Here is a 13,592-nt window from a genome sequence, read left to right as displayed (position 1 = left end):
GTGAAGAGACTTTCCCAGGGTGTCACATAGCTAGGAAGTGTCTGAACTCAGGAAGATGGATCTTGCTAACTTTCAGGCCTGATACTCTATCCACTGTGTTACTTAGCTGCCCATTTCCCGATCCCATCCTCTTTAAAGGGACTTCCTATGATCTCTTTCCTGTTTTCCAGAGTCTTTTCCTTCTTTCAGGCCCTCACTGCCTCACTGCTCAGGGGACTTGTTTTCCACGAAACCTTTCATGTCCCATGTCAGCGAGACTCAACCTGAATCTCTGAGCCCTCAAGGAGCTTACTCTTCAATCTGCCTCCCTAACCTCTCTCTCAGGAGTTTCCCTTCCTTTACTCACTGGGATACCATTCCAGTTCATCCCCTTACTGCCTTGCACTGGGACTCCTGCAATGCCCCAAAGGCACCTCAAATTCAACAAGCTCAAAAGAACCCATTGGCTTTCTTGCCTCAAGTCTCAAGGAAGATGATTTGCTATAGTGGAAAGAATGACAGCTCTGGAGTCCAAGGACTTGAATTCAAATCCTCATGACCATGTGGTCATGGGTAAGTCACTTCCCAGTTTCCTTCCATTTAAATGAGGGGGCTGGGATAGAGGACACATGGGAAATTGTGCCAGGTTTGGAGTCTGAGCACCTAGATTTGAGTTAATTGGCCTCTCTGGGATTGTTTCCCCATATATAAAATGAAGGAGCTGGATTAGATGGCTTCTCTTGCCCTTTCTAGTCCCTTCTTCTATCCATCCTCCCCACAATTGCCAAAGTGATTTTCTGAAAGCCCAGGTTAGACTACAGCACTCACTCCCCTGATCAGTAAATTCCAGAGGTCTCCTGTTGTCACTAGGATCATAGAACAAAGGCCTCACATCATGGATCTCCCCTACCTTTCTAGCCTTATTCCATATTTGTCTCTTTCCCATACTTTTGATCAAGCTAACCTGGTTTTTTGCTCTTCCTTATACGTGATACCCCATTTTGCTTCTCCAGGTGTTTGTGCTAACATGCCTGGATACACTGCCCCCTCCTTCCTCTTTCAGCCCATTGTTTCTTTCAAATTCCCCTCTAGTGCCACTGTGAATCCCTTCCTGATTCTCTCAGTTCCTAGTGGCCCTCATCTATGTTTGGAGAGTTCATGGAGGATTAAAGCCTCTGGTAGGAGGGCTTGCTGAGTTCTTTTCAGGGCTGCTCAGTCACCTTTGGTGTCTACCCATTGCCCAACTCTCACCTGTGGCTCTAAGAAGCTGTAGCATGTGCAGCAGCCATACCCTGGTAAACCATCTTGGCAGATGAGCTAAACCAAGTTAAGGATAAAAAAAAGGGCACAAACCCATTGGTGAGTTAGAAGGGTGTCTCCCCAAGCATTGAAGACTTCCCCTGGCTGAATGGGCGCATGAGAACAATTTGTTCCAGTGGTCATGAAGGTGACTTGAAGAGGGCACTGTGGAGTGCTTAGAGTTTGGTTGGCCATCTAGGATGCTGAGGTCATCCATTGTATCCCAGACCATCTACAGTCATCTTGACTTTTGTCTTGCTGCTAGATTTGGATGACTCTGGAAGAGTAAGGCTGATGATTTTGTGTAACTGCCTCACTTCAGTCCAGTTCACTGACAGCCGAGACATTGCCCTGTTATTGGTCCTCAGTTGCCCCCGTCCCAATGACCTTGTGTTTATTTTGTTGATGCTTCTAGGTATATTTGTTGTTTCCCAATAGAATAGAACCTCCTTGAGGGCAAGAATTGTTTCACTTTTGTATCCTTAGCACTATGCATAGGACAAATAATAAATGCTTGTTATCTCACTGGTTGATAAATTTCTCTTCTGTACTTGCCTATTCTTTGCCATGCTATATGATAAAGTAGAATTACAACTCTTGGGCCACTTGCTTCTCCTCCCTGGGCCTCAGTTTCCCACTCTATAGGCAGAATTAAGGGACTGGACCAGACGCTGGTCCCTGAGGTCCCTTCCAGCTGTAGGTCTGGCTTCTGTTCCTAGAACCTTTGGTTCAGGCTCTCTGCCTTAGTTTTTCTCTCTGTAGCCCATGGAGTGGGAGGAGAATACAAGTTCCAGAATGATTGTCCCCTGGAGCCTAGGACCAAGTCCTCCTATGAAGGACCCCCACTCCAGGGTCTGTGGTGTGTTTTTTTTAACCCTTTCCTTCTGTCTTAGAATCAATACTGTTGATTCTAAGGCAGAAGAGCAGTAAGGGCTAGGCAATGGGGGTAAGTGACTTGTCCAGGGTCACACAGCTAGGAAGTGTCTGAGGCCACATTTGAACCTAGGACATGCCCTCTCTGGGCCTGGCTCTTGATCCACTGAGCCACCCAGCTGCCCTACCAGAGTCTATGTTTACACCCAAGAGGCACTGGCCTTAATATGTTCTTGCTGGGTTTGAGCCAAAGCTTGAGGACATGAATGTGTGATATCACCTGGGAGGGTGGGTGGGAATGATGTGGGTGGGAAGGCAGATGGGGGTGGGAGCAAGCAGGGACTTGTCTGATGAGGTTAGGGATTCCTTGTTCCAGTAGGAGGGAAGGGGGAAGAGGCTGGTATGAAGGAGCCCCCAGACTGAGGGTGAGACGGTTTCTATCTGGAGATTAGAGCTCCTAGTCAGAGAGAAGGGTAGATTAGACCTCTGTCCCCAAGGAAGTCCCGCTCTGAGGGGGGACCAGTGGGGGAGATGTGGTTCTGCCCTCAGGGAGCTCCTCATCTGGGCAGGGTTAATCTGACTTCTAGCCCCAGGCTGGTGATGGGGAGAAGATGGGGCCAGGGCATGAGGAGGAAACTTCTTGTGTGGGTGCTGGGAGGTCCCTGGCTTGGTGAACCCTCCCCGTGATGGGGATTCCTCTGGCAGGGGCTCTCCTTCTCTGCCACCAGGACAATCTGGCATGGGCAGGGCCTTGCCCAGAATGTGGCCACTGTGGCTGAGGTTCAGGCCTAGTGGGAAGGATGAGGGTGGTGCTGGGGGACTTTCTAAATGTCAGGGCTGATGTTTTCTCCTGAACCTCACCTTGCCACCAGTCTCCCAGTGCCTGAGATGGGATGGTGGGAGGGGAGGGGGGCGGAAGAGGTTTGTGGTTATTTTAAATGTGCTGACGCCAGACTAGGCCCAGGGCTCCCCCTTCCCCCCTTCCTTCCCGGCTGAGCTGTGGTCAGGGCCAGTCTCCTGATGAGACACCTGGGAATTTTGCTGTCAGCCTATGCTAGGCGTGGGTGTGCTGAAGTTTCCAGGAAGTCTGGTGGAAGCTAGAAATGGCGACTGGGGGGCAGAAGAGCTGGGGACCCTCGCCACTCGCCACCCACTCTTGGCACTCGCAGAGAGCCCGTGGCTGGACGAATCAGGAAATTCCCTCTGTCTCAGCCCTCAGTGGGAAGAAACAGCGAGGGGAGTGGGGCAGGGAGAGACGAGGCTGGATGACCATCTACACTCACCGTCACCCAACTATGGAAACGGAATGTTTTTACAGCTTTCAAATACGGAGAAACAAGTCAGCAAAGCTGAGTGGAAGCCCTTGGGGGGACTACTTCAAGGAACAGCTAAGAAGACTAGTGGGATGGCATTCGTTCATCTAGCCATCAATCAAGAAGCAGTTTCTTTTTTAAACCTTTACCTTTGTCTTAGAATCGATATTGATTCTCAGGCAGGAGAGAGGTAACGGCTAAGCAATTGGGATTGAGTGACTTGTCCAGGGTCACACAGCTAGGAAGGGTCCGAGGCCAGATTTGAACCCAGATCATCTTGACTCCGGGCCTGGGCTACCTAGCTGGCCCTCACAAGCATTTATTAAAAGCCCTATTTTGTGCCAGGCGCCGTGGTTGGAGATGGTGACAAAAAGGCAGAAACGCACAGCCCTTGTCTCTCAGGAAACACACAAAGAAATCCACCTCAATTGTAAGTGGGGAGAGGCCCCACTTACAATTGGTTTCCCTAGCTCATCTGTCACCTTTCTAAATCATCTTCCACACAACTGCCAAAGTGGTTTTCCTAAAGTGCAGATCAGATCCTGCCACTCCCCAGCTCAATAACTTCCTGTGGCTCCCTATTGCTTTTAGGAACAAATACCAAGTTCTCTGTCTGGCACGGAAGGTGCCACGGAAACGCTGCCCTTGGATGAGCTCTGAAGAGTGAGAGGGATTCTAAGGGCGGCGAGGTGGCGCAGTGGATGGGACGCCAGGTTTGTAGTCAGAAAAGCTCAGCATTTTGTGTTCAAATCTAGCTTCGAACACTTACTAGCTATGTGACCCTGGGCAAGTCACTCAACCCTGCTGCCTTGGTTTCCTCATCTGTCAAATGAGCCGGAGGAGGATATATCAAACCACTCAGTATCTTTGCCAAGAGAACCCCACGTGAGGTCACGAAGAGTGGGATGTGGCTGAACAGCTACAAATTTATTTGGGCAATGAGGTGCAGTGCAAGTAGATAGAGTGCTGGACCTCGGCAGGAAGCTGCCTTTCGGAGTTCAAATCTGGCCCCAGAGACGCATTAATGGCAAACCACTCCAGTATCTTTGCCAAGAAGACCTCAAATGGGGCCATGAAGAGTCAGACGTGACTGAAATGATTGAACAACCCCAATTAGGGGATTCTAAAAGGCAGAGATGAAGAGGGGTTGTGTTCTAGGCATGAAGGTCAGCTTGTGCAAAGACAGGAGACAGAATGCTGTGGGGAAGGAATAATAGGAAGCCAATTTGAATGGACTGCAAAGTGGGGGAAGGAGAGTGACATAGAATAAGGGCAAAAAAGGGTAGGTTAGAGCCCAGTTGTGAAAGACCTTAGATGCCAGACAGAGAACTTGGTATTTGTTCCTAAAAGCAATAGGGAGCCACAGGAAGTTATTGAGCTGGGGAGTGACAGGATCTGATCTGCACTTTAGGAAAACCACTTTGGCAGTTGTGTGGAAGATGATTTAGAAAGGCGACAGATGAGCTAGGGAAACCAATTAGAAGGCTAGTATAGGGAGCAGCTAGGTGGCTCAGTTGGCAGAGAGTCAGGCATGGAGATGGGAGAACCTGGGTTCAAATGTGGCCTCAGATACTTCCTTGCTGTGTGATCCTGAGCAAGTTACTTAAACCACATTGCCTGGCCCTTACTGCTCTTCTGCCTTAGAACTAACACGTAGTATTGATTCTAAGATGGAAGGTCAGGGTTTAAAAATAAAATAAAATAGGGGGCAGCTGGGTAGCTCAGTGGATTGAGAGCCAGGCCTAGAGATGGGAGGTCCTAGGTTCAAATCTGGTCTCAGACACTTCCCAGCTGTGTGACCCTGGGCAAGTCACTTGACCCCCATTGCCTAGTCCTTACCACTCTTCTGCCTTGGAGCCAATACACAGTATTGACTCCAAGATGGAAGGTAAGAGTTTTAAATAAAATAAAATAAAATAAAATAATAAAATAAATGGATTGGTCTGGAGGCCTTCTAAGAGTTCTTCTGAATCCATGTCTGGGGTGCCATATCCACAGAGGAGTAAATACAAAGGGATTTTGGTGTGGGGCAGGGCACCAGCCCAGGTAGAATGGGTGCCAAGGGGAAATCAGGCAGACTATGTAGGAGGGAACCCTTAAGGAAGTTCTACAAGTCAGAGGTGGCTTCAGCTGTGTGAGGAACCCCTAATGTAATAGAGATGGAAATAGAAAGGGAGAAGCAGATGTGGCAGCTGTTAGACATGGGAAGCAACTGAGGCATTGAGGATGATTCTGAGGTTGTGGATGAGTGGGAGGTGTTTCTTGACAGGAAAAGGAAAGTTTGGAAGAAGGATGGGTTTGGAGAGAAAGATGAGTTCCTTTTTTTTGGATATGTTGAGTTTGAAATATCTGTAGGACATCCAGTTTGGCAGAACCAATAAACAATTGGAGATGTGGTACTGAAACTTAAGAGAAAGAATAGTACACTGGGTTTGGAATCAGGAAGTCTTGTCTCCGTGAGTTCAAATCTGGCCTCAGACACAGAGGCTGTATGACCCCGGACAAGTCATTTCACTCTGTATCCATTTCTCATCTGTAAAATAAGCTGGAGAAGGAAATGGCCAACCACTCCACTGTATTGGCCAAGAAAACCCTAAATGCGATCATAAAGAGTCATACACAACTGAAAAACAACTCAACATCAACAGATCTGAGAATCACTTGCATAGAGGATCTAATTAAATCCATAGGAGCTGTTGAGATCACCAAGCAAAATAGTACAATGGGAGAAGAGAAGAAGGCCCAGAACAAAGCCTTTGGGGACTTGCAGGGCTATTGGACAATCATGAGAAATATGATGAGTTCAGGGATACATAGAGAGGTGGAAAACCAGGCAGGAGCAGGAGGATAGAGTGTTTGGTGGCTGCCAAAAGGTTGGGAAAGAGAGGATTGAGAAAAGAACGTTGAATGGGCAATTAAAAGATCAGGAGTAACTTTGGAGAGAGAGAAATTTTAGTTTGGAGAAGAGACTGGCCGTCAGATCATAAAGGCCTTAGAAGAGCCTGAGAGGAGAGGAAGGGGAGGCAATAAGAATAAACAAGTTTTTTCCTAGGCGTTTGGGCTCAAGGTAGGAGCTAAATGAGAATTTTCTTTTCTTTTTTTTCAGATATAGTTTATTTCATTAAATATTTCCAAGTTTAAAAAAAAACACTTATTTTCCATCTTAGAGCGTGTATTGGTTCCAAGGTAGAAGAGTGGTAAGGACTAGGTAACAGGGGGTTAAATGACTTGCCCAGGGTCACACAGCCGGGAAGTATCTGAGCCAATTTTGAACCCAGGACTTCTCATCTCTAGGTTTGGCTCTCAATCCACTGAGCAACCTAGCTGCCTGTTTAACAAACTGTAATAATTAAAATTATGAGGCTGAGAGTAGCTTAATAACTTTATTAAATCAAAGTAATAATAGTAGTAAAGAGAGGTAGAGAGAATACTTAGCTTTTTAATCTATTGGCCACCATGAAGGGCCTGTGGCTAAACTCCGACAAGGGTTCCTTCAGCTCTCCATGCTCCAGTGAGAAGACCCAGACAGGCTCCTGGTCTGACTTTATAAGCTCTTTTCTCCACCCACTAATTCTCACATGCCACATCTCAGGAACCAAGCAGTTTCTTAATTTGCCTGGGCTGCCTAGGGGGGCAGTGCCTGTGGAATCAGTTTCCTGTCTTGTTGGTTCCTTGGTTCTTTAACTTCCTTGCTCTGAGGGCTTATCTATACCTGAATTTACTCAGTGGTATTTGATCTCATCTCTAGGTCACTGAGACATGACATTAAAAAAAAGAAGACAAAATGGGGAGAGAAATTTGCTTCCAACAATCCCCCCTGTGATTCTATTGGGAGACAAACGTTAAAATCTCCCCAGTTGGGGTCTTGGGAGATTAATTAAACTTTGACAATTCATTTAAAAATTTTTTGAGTTTCAAATTCTCTCCCTTTCTCATGTCCCTCTCCCATCCCTTAAGAAGACAAGGAATATAATGTTAATTATACATGTGAAATCAGGCAAAACATATTTCTATATCAGCACCCTTGCAAAAGAAGATCCACAAAAGAAATCCAAGAAAAAAAAAGAAAGCAAAACAAGAAGTCTGCTTTAAAATATGCTCAGAGTTCACCAGTTCTCTTTCTGGAGGTGGAGAACATTGTTCATCATGGGTCTTTTGGAATTGTCTTGGATCATTGTATTGCCAAGAAGAGCTAAGTTGATTATTGTTGTTATATTACTGCTGTTAATAAGTACAGTTCTCTTGGTTCTGCTCACTTCACTTTGCATCAGTTCATATAAGACTTTCTAGGTTTTTTCTTCTCCTTATTTTAATAATATATTTAAATATAATAAATATATTTAAAAATAAACAAAAATATAACAATAATGTTATTATTCATTTATTTTTTACATTCTATTATTTAATGTTTTGAGTTTCAAATTCCCTCCTTCCCTTCATCTCCTCTCCCACTCACTGAGAAGGCAAGTAAAATGATATCAATCACCTATTTGAGATGCAAAACATTTCCACATTAGCCATGTTCCCCCCCAAAAAATCCCCAAGAAAAAATAAAGAAAATTATCCTTCAATTTGCCCTCAGAGCTCATCAGTTCTCACTCTGGAGGTAGATAACATTTTTCATTCTGAAGCCTTCAGAATTGTCTTGGATCATTGTGTTGATCAGAGTAGCTAAGTCTTTCACAGGATCATTGTTCCATATTGTTGTTTCTGTCTACAATGTTCTCCTGATTCTGCTCACTTCACTTTGTATCTTTTCATACAGATCTTTCCAGGTTTTTCTGAAACTATCCTGCTCAACACTTCTTTTAGCACAATAATACTCTATCATAATCATATGCCACATCTTGTTCAAACACTTCCCAGTTAATGGACATCCCCTCAATTTCCAGTCTTGCCATCACAAAAATAGCTGCTATAAATATCTTCGTACATATTGTCCTTTCCTCTTTTCTTTGGAATACAGACCTAATGGTATTGCTGAATCAAGAGGAATGCAGAGCATTTTATGCTCTTTGGGCATAATTTCAATTTGTTCTCCAGAATGGTTGAACCAGCTCACAACTCTACCAAAAGTGCATTAGAGTCCCTATTTTCCCACAGCTCTCAAGAGAGGGTTTCCTAAGGGGAGGGGGCACTTGGACATGTTTGTAGGCAGCAGAGAAGAAACCGGTTAAGAACAAAGAATTGGGGCAAATGTTTATGGAGCCATAACTAGACATTTTTTCCACCTGAGGCAAAAACAAATGAGAGGGTAGAATGGTGGTTCAGAGGACAGTCCAATCACACAGTCATGCTAAGAGAGGGGGTTGGGGAGGAGGATCTCACAGTGATGGGGCCATGTAAATACTCCATGTGGTGGCAGAGAAGGTTGGCAAAGGATCACAAAGTGGATAGTGGTCAAAGAGGGAAGGAAATACACCCAACCACATGGGAGTCCAGAAGCACAGCTCCATGGCCCGCTTGGTTACAGCCCTGATTTCACTTGAATTTTACTTCTAAAGGCTTGAAACCTCCACTATGTCACTATGGTAGCATCAGTGAGTGGAACAAGTATAGCTGGCACGGAATTTGAGAACTGGAAGGGACCTCACCGGTCAAGTAGTCCAACCCATGCTTAAAGAGATCCTCCAACTGGGACCATTTCATTAAAAAAAAAAAAAACCTTATCTTCCATCTTAAAATCAATACTGTACATTGGTTCCAAGGCAGAAGAGTGATAAAGGCTGGGCAATGGGGGATTAAGAGGCTTCCCCAGAGTCACACAGCTGGGAAGTCCAGGACCTCCTGTCTCTGGGCCTGGCTCTCAATGCATTGATCTGTTTTGTCTTTGTATTGCCACAGTGTCTGGCAAATAGTAGATGCTTAATAAATGCTTGGTGACGGACTGATTGTTTAAAAATCAAACAATAATTCTAGGCCCATGTCTTTAGCTTTTTGAAGATATAGAAATGTGTTTATAGCTTTAATTCAAAAATAGCATATAAAACTATACATTCTACCAAGAACTTTGGTAAAAAAAAATCTCTTTAAACAGGAAATATTTACCAAATAATGCTGTCTAGGACAACAAAGGTAATGCATTCTCAATTTAGAAGATGACTTTCACTTATAAAATGTCAGAGGGGGCAGCTGGGTAGCTCAGTGGATTGAGAGTCAGGCCTGGAGACGGGAGGTCCTAGGTTCAAAGCCGGCCTCAGACACTTGCCAGCTGTGTGACCCTGGGCAAGTCACTTGACCCCCATTGCCCACCCTTACCACTCTTCCACCTAGGAGCCAATACACAGAAGTTAAAGGTTTAAAAAACCATAAACAAATAAATAAATAAATGTAAAATGTCAGAACCTTGGCACCTCCCTTATGCTTGTTTTCAAAGAAGGCTGATGACATCATGGGTGATGTCCTGACTTGTACATGAACTGGATCCAAATGAGGCAGAATTGCACGTTGTCAGCAAGGTGGAAGTCAGGATGATCTGCAATGACCCAGGATGCAATAGATGATGTTGGCATCTTCGATGTCTGACCCAGCTCTAAGCACTCTGTAGTGCCCGCTTCAGTTGCTTTCATGGCCATTGAACAAAGTGAAGCCATGTCCAGTTATTTCATATTGGAATCAACTGAATTAAGAAAATACTATGATATTCTAAGAGTTTATCTGAGAATACAGAATCTTAATTGCTGACAAACATTGACCAGCTAGCTCTTTGGGCTTATTAAGAATTTGGACCTCCTCATATAGGGGCTCCTTGAGGATATGTCATTAGCAAGACCATATCAAAATCCTCTCAAAACCCCAATTGCCTGGCATCTTATAACAGTATCCATGGAAGATTTTATCACCTATGGACTCTGCTTCACTCCCTGTCTCTTTCTGCAACAGTTTCTTCTTGTGGCAACTTCCCTTTTTGTTCAACTTTCAAAAGTAAAAATGTCTAGAGGTAAGCTTAGATTGTAAGCTCCTTGAAGGCAGAAATTGCTTTTTGCTTCCTTTGTATCCCCAGAGCTTAGCACAGTAGCTGACACATAATAGACATTTAATAAATATTTATTGATTGGATTATTGAATATTTTCCCTTCTTCCCTTCCCTTCCCTTCCCTTCCCTTCCCTTCCCTTCCCTTCCCTTCCCTTCCCTTCCCTTTCCTTTCCTTTCCTTTCCTTTCCTTTCCTTTCCTTTCCTTTCCTTTCCTTTCCTTTCCTTTCCTTTCCTTTCCTTTCCTTTCCTTCCTTCCTTCCTTCCTTCCTTCCTTCCTTCCTTCCTTCCTTCCTTCCTTCCTTCCTTCCTCTTTTAAAATGAATTTTTGTTTTTTCATTGAAAATCTGCCTTCTTTCTTTCCTCTCCCCCAAATGAGAAAGAAAAACAAAATCTCTATTTAAAACATGCATAGTCAAGCAAAACAAATTTCATAGCATTGGGACAGCTAGTGGCTGAGTGAATAGAGCCCTAGGCCTGTAGTCAGGAGAATCTGGGTTCAAATTTAGCCTCAGATACTTCCTAGCTATGTGAGCCTGGGCAAGTCATTAAATGACTTTTTTAAAAATAAATAAATGACCTCATTTATTGCTCTTCTGTCTTAGAAACAATACATAGTATGGATTCAAAGACTGAAGTTAAGGATTTTTTTAAAAATCCATAGTATTGACTGTGTACAAAAATAGATACCATAAAAAAAGGCAGGGAGGAACCAAGATCGTGGCTTAGTAGCAGCAAAAGCTAGAACCTCTGAGAAACTTCCCAAACCAACCCCTGAATAAAAACCAATTCCTGTCTTGATCTTCTGCCTTCGTCTATCCCCTTGCTGTTAGGAGATAGGCAGAATGTTTCATCATGAATCTTCTGGAATCATGGTAGGTCATTTCTTTGATCAAAATTCCTTCATCTTTCTAAGCTGTTTGTCTTTACAAAATTGTTATTGTAGTAATTGTTCTCCTGGTTCTGTTCAGTTCATTTTACATGAGTTCATAAAAGTCTTCCCAGGCTTCTCCAAAACCATTCTCTTCATCATTTCTCTCAGCATATACCATCCCATTCATACACTATCACTTGTCTGGCCATGCTGCAGTTGATGGGCATCCCCCAGTTTCCAGTTCATTGCCACCACCAAAAGAGATGCTGTACATTAAAAAAAAATCTATGGGCCTCTTTTCTCTCTCTTGTGCTTTGGATATTATTATTTTTAAATTTATTTTTATTTTATTGATTAATTAAGAACATTTTTCCATGGTTCCATGTTCTTTCCCTCTCCTCCTCCCTCCCCCCTCCTGTAACCAATGAGCAATTCCACTGGGTTTTACATGTGTCATTGATCAGAATCTATTTCTATATTATTGATATTTGCACTAGGGTGATCATTTAGAGTCTACATCCCCAATCATGTCCCCATTGACCTATGTGATCAAGCAGTTGTTTTTCTTCTGTGTTTCTGCTCCCACAGTTCTTTCTCATAAGTCTCTCAGAGTTGTCCTGGATCATTGTATTGCTGCTATTAGAGAAGTCCATTATGTTCGATTGTACCACAGTGTATCAGGCTCCTGGTTCTGCTCCTTTCACTCTGCATCATTTCCTGGAGGACATTCCAGTTCACATGGAATTCCTCCAGTTCATTATTCCTTTGAGCACAATAGTATTCCATCACCAACAGATACCACAATTTGTTCAGCCATTCCCCAATTGAAGGGCAGCCCTTCATTTTCCAATTTTTTGCCACCACAAAAAGCATGGCTATGAATATTTTTGTACAAGTCCTTTTCCCTATTATTTCTTTGGGGTATAAACCCAGCAGTGGTATGGCTGGATCAAAGGGTAGGCAGTCTTTTAAAGCCCTTTGGGCATAGTTCCAAATTGCTGCTTTAGATATTATTGCCATGAACTTCAGGCTCTGTGTCATTTCCTGCCATTTTCACAGCTTTAAGATAATATTCATCCTGCCATCAATATATGTGAGTAATTCATGCATTTGTATTTTGTTCTTCAACTCATTTTCATGGCACAACTTCCCCCTACAATCTCTCATGGCACTGCCAACCTTTTGGTCTTTTGGTCTAATAGGCTGCCCAAATGAGGCTATTGAGTCTAGTCAGTACCTTCTAGAGATGCTCCACAGAAAGCTCATCCAAGGCTCTGGAAGCCTGCCTACATCTTGGGAACTCTGTTGTCCTTTTGGGCTGCCCATTGGCCATCCCTCCTTTAATCACATGTGTTCTTGAGGCTATCCTCATCACTGGAGGCAAGTGTATATGTTACCCCCCCCCCAGTCTTTACTCAAACTTTGCCTGTTGTGCGAAGGGTAATGAGGTAGAGGAGATAAAGCTGAGCTAAGACATGGTCCCTTGCCTTCATGGAGTTTATGATCTAGTACATTAATGGGAACAGTTAAGTGATGCAGTGGATAAATAGAGTGCTAAGCTCAGAGCTGTCTTGTCTTTATCACAATCCATTTTACAGTTCCCTCCCCAGGGAGACTGCAGCTCTGGGAAGGAAAGAATTGGAATCTTTTCCCCCCAAGAACGCCTGCCCAGCATAAAGCCATACATACACACAGCAAGGAATTCCTAGAGATTGATTGAATAGATTGGAAAAGAGTCTTCCTTCAGGTGCTGGTCCTCCCCCTCAGACTAGGAGCTCCCTGGAAGTAGAATCTGGGTCTCCTCAGATGGAGACCCCCTTAAGGAAGCTGCGTAGCTTTTCCTCAACCTGGGAGTGTCCTGGGCCAGGCAGAGGCTGGATCTCTTTTCAAATTGGAGATTCCACCATTGTAGGAAATCATCTCCTCCTTGCTCTGGGAGCTACCACAGGAGATCTTCCAGTAAGACTGGCTCATGAACCCTCCGCTTCAGAGTGGGAAAAGAGGGGGCAGAGATGCCACAAAATCCCATGTCTGGCAATGAAGATTTTCTTTCCTACAAAAACAACCTCCTCCCTTCTCAGTTTCACTATTACTGTCAAGGGCACCACCATGCCCTCAGCCATCTAGGCCCTCAGCCTTGGTGCCATCCTCGACTCCTCTCTCGCACTCACCCCATGGACCCAATATCATGCCAAATCTCATCATTTCTGCCAATGTGCCACTCAGAAATGGCCTCTTCTCTCCTCTCACCCAGACGTGCCACTTTCGGTCAAACCCTCTT

The sequence above is a fragment of the Gracilinanus agilis genome, chromosome 3, assembly GCF_016433145.1.
Source record: "Gracilinanus agilis isolate LMUSP501 chromosome 3, AgileGrace, whole genome shotgun sequence".
Classification (NCBI taxonomy): Eukaryota; Metazoa; Chordata; class Mammalia; order Didelphimorphia; family Didelphidae; genus Gracilinanus; species Gracilinanus agilis.
Note: the sequence above shows the minus strand (reverse complement) of the source record.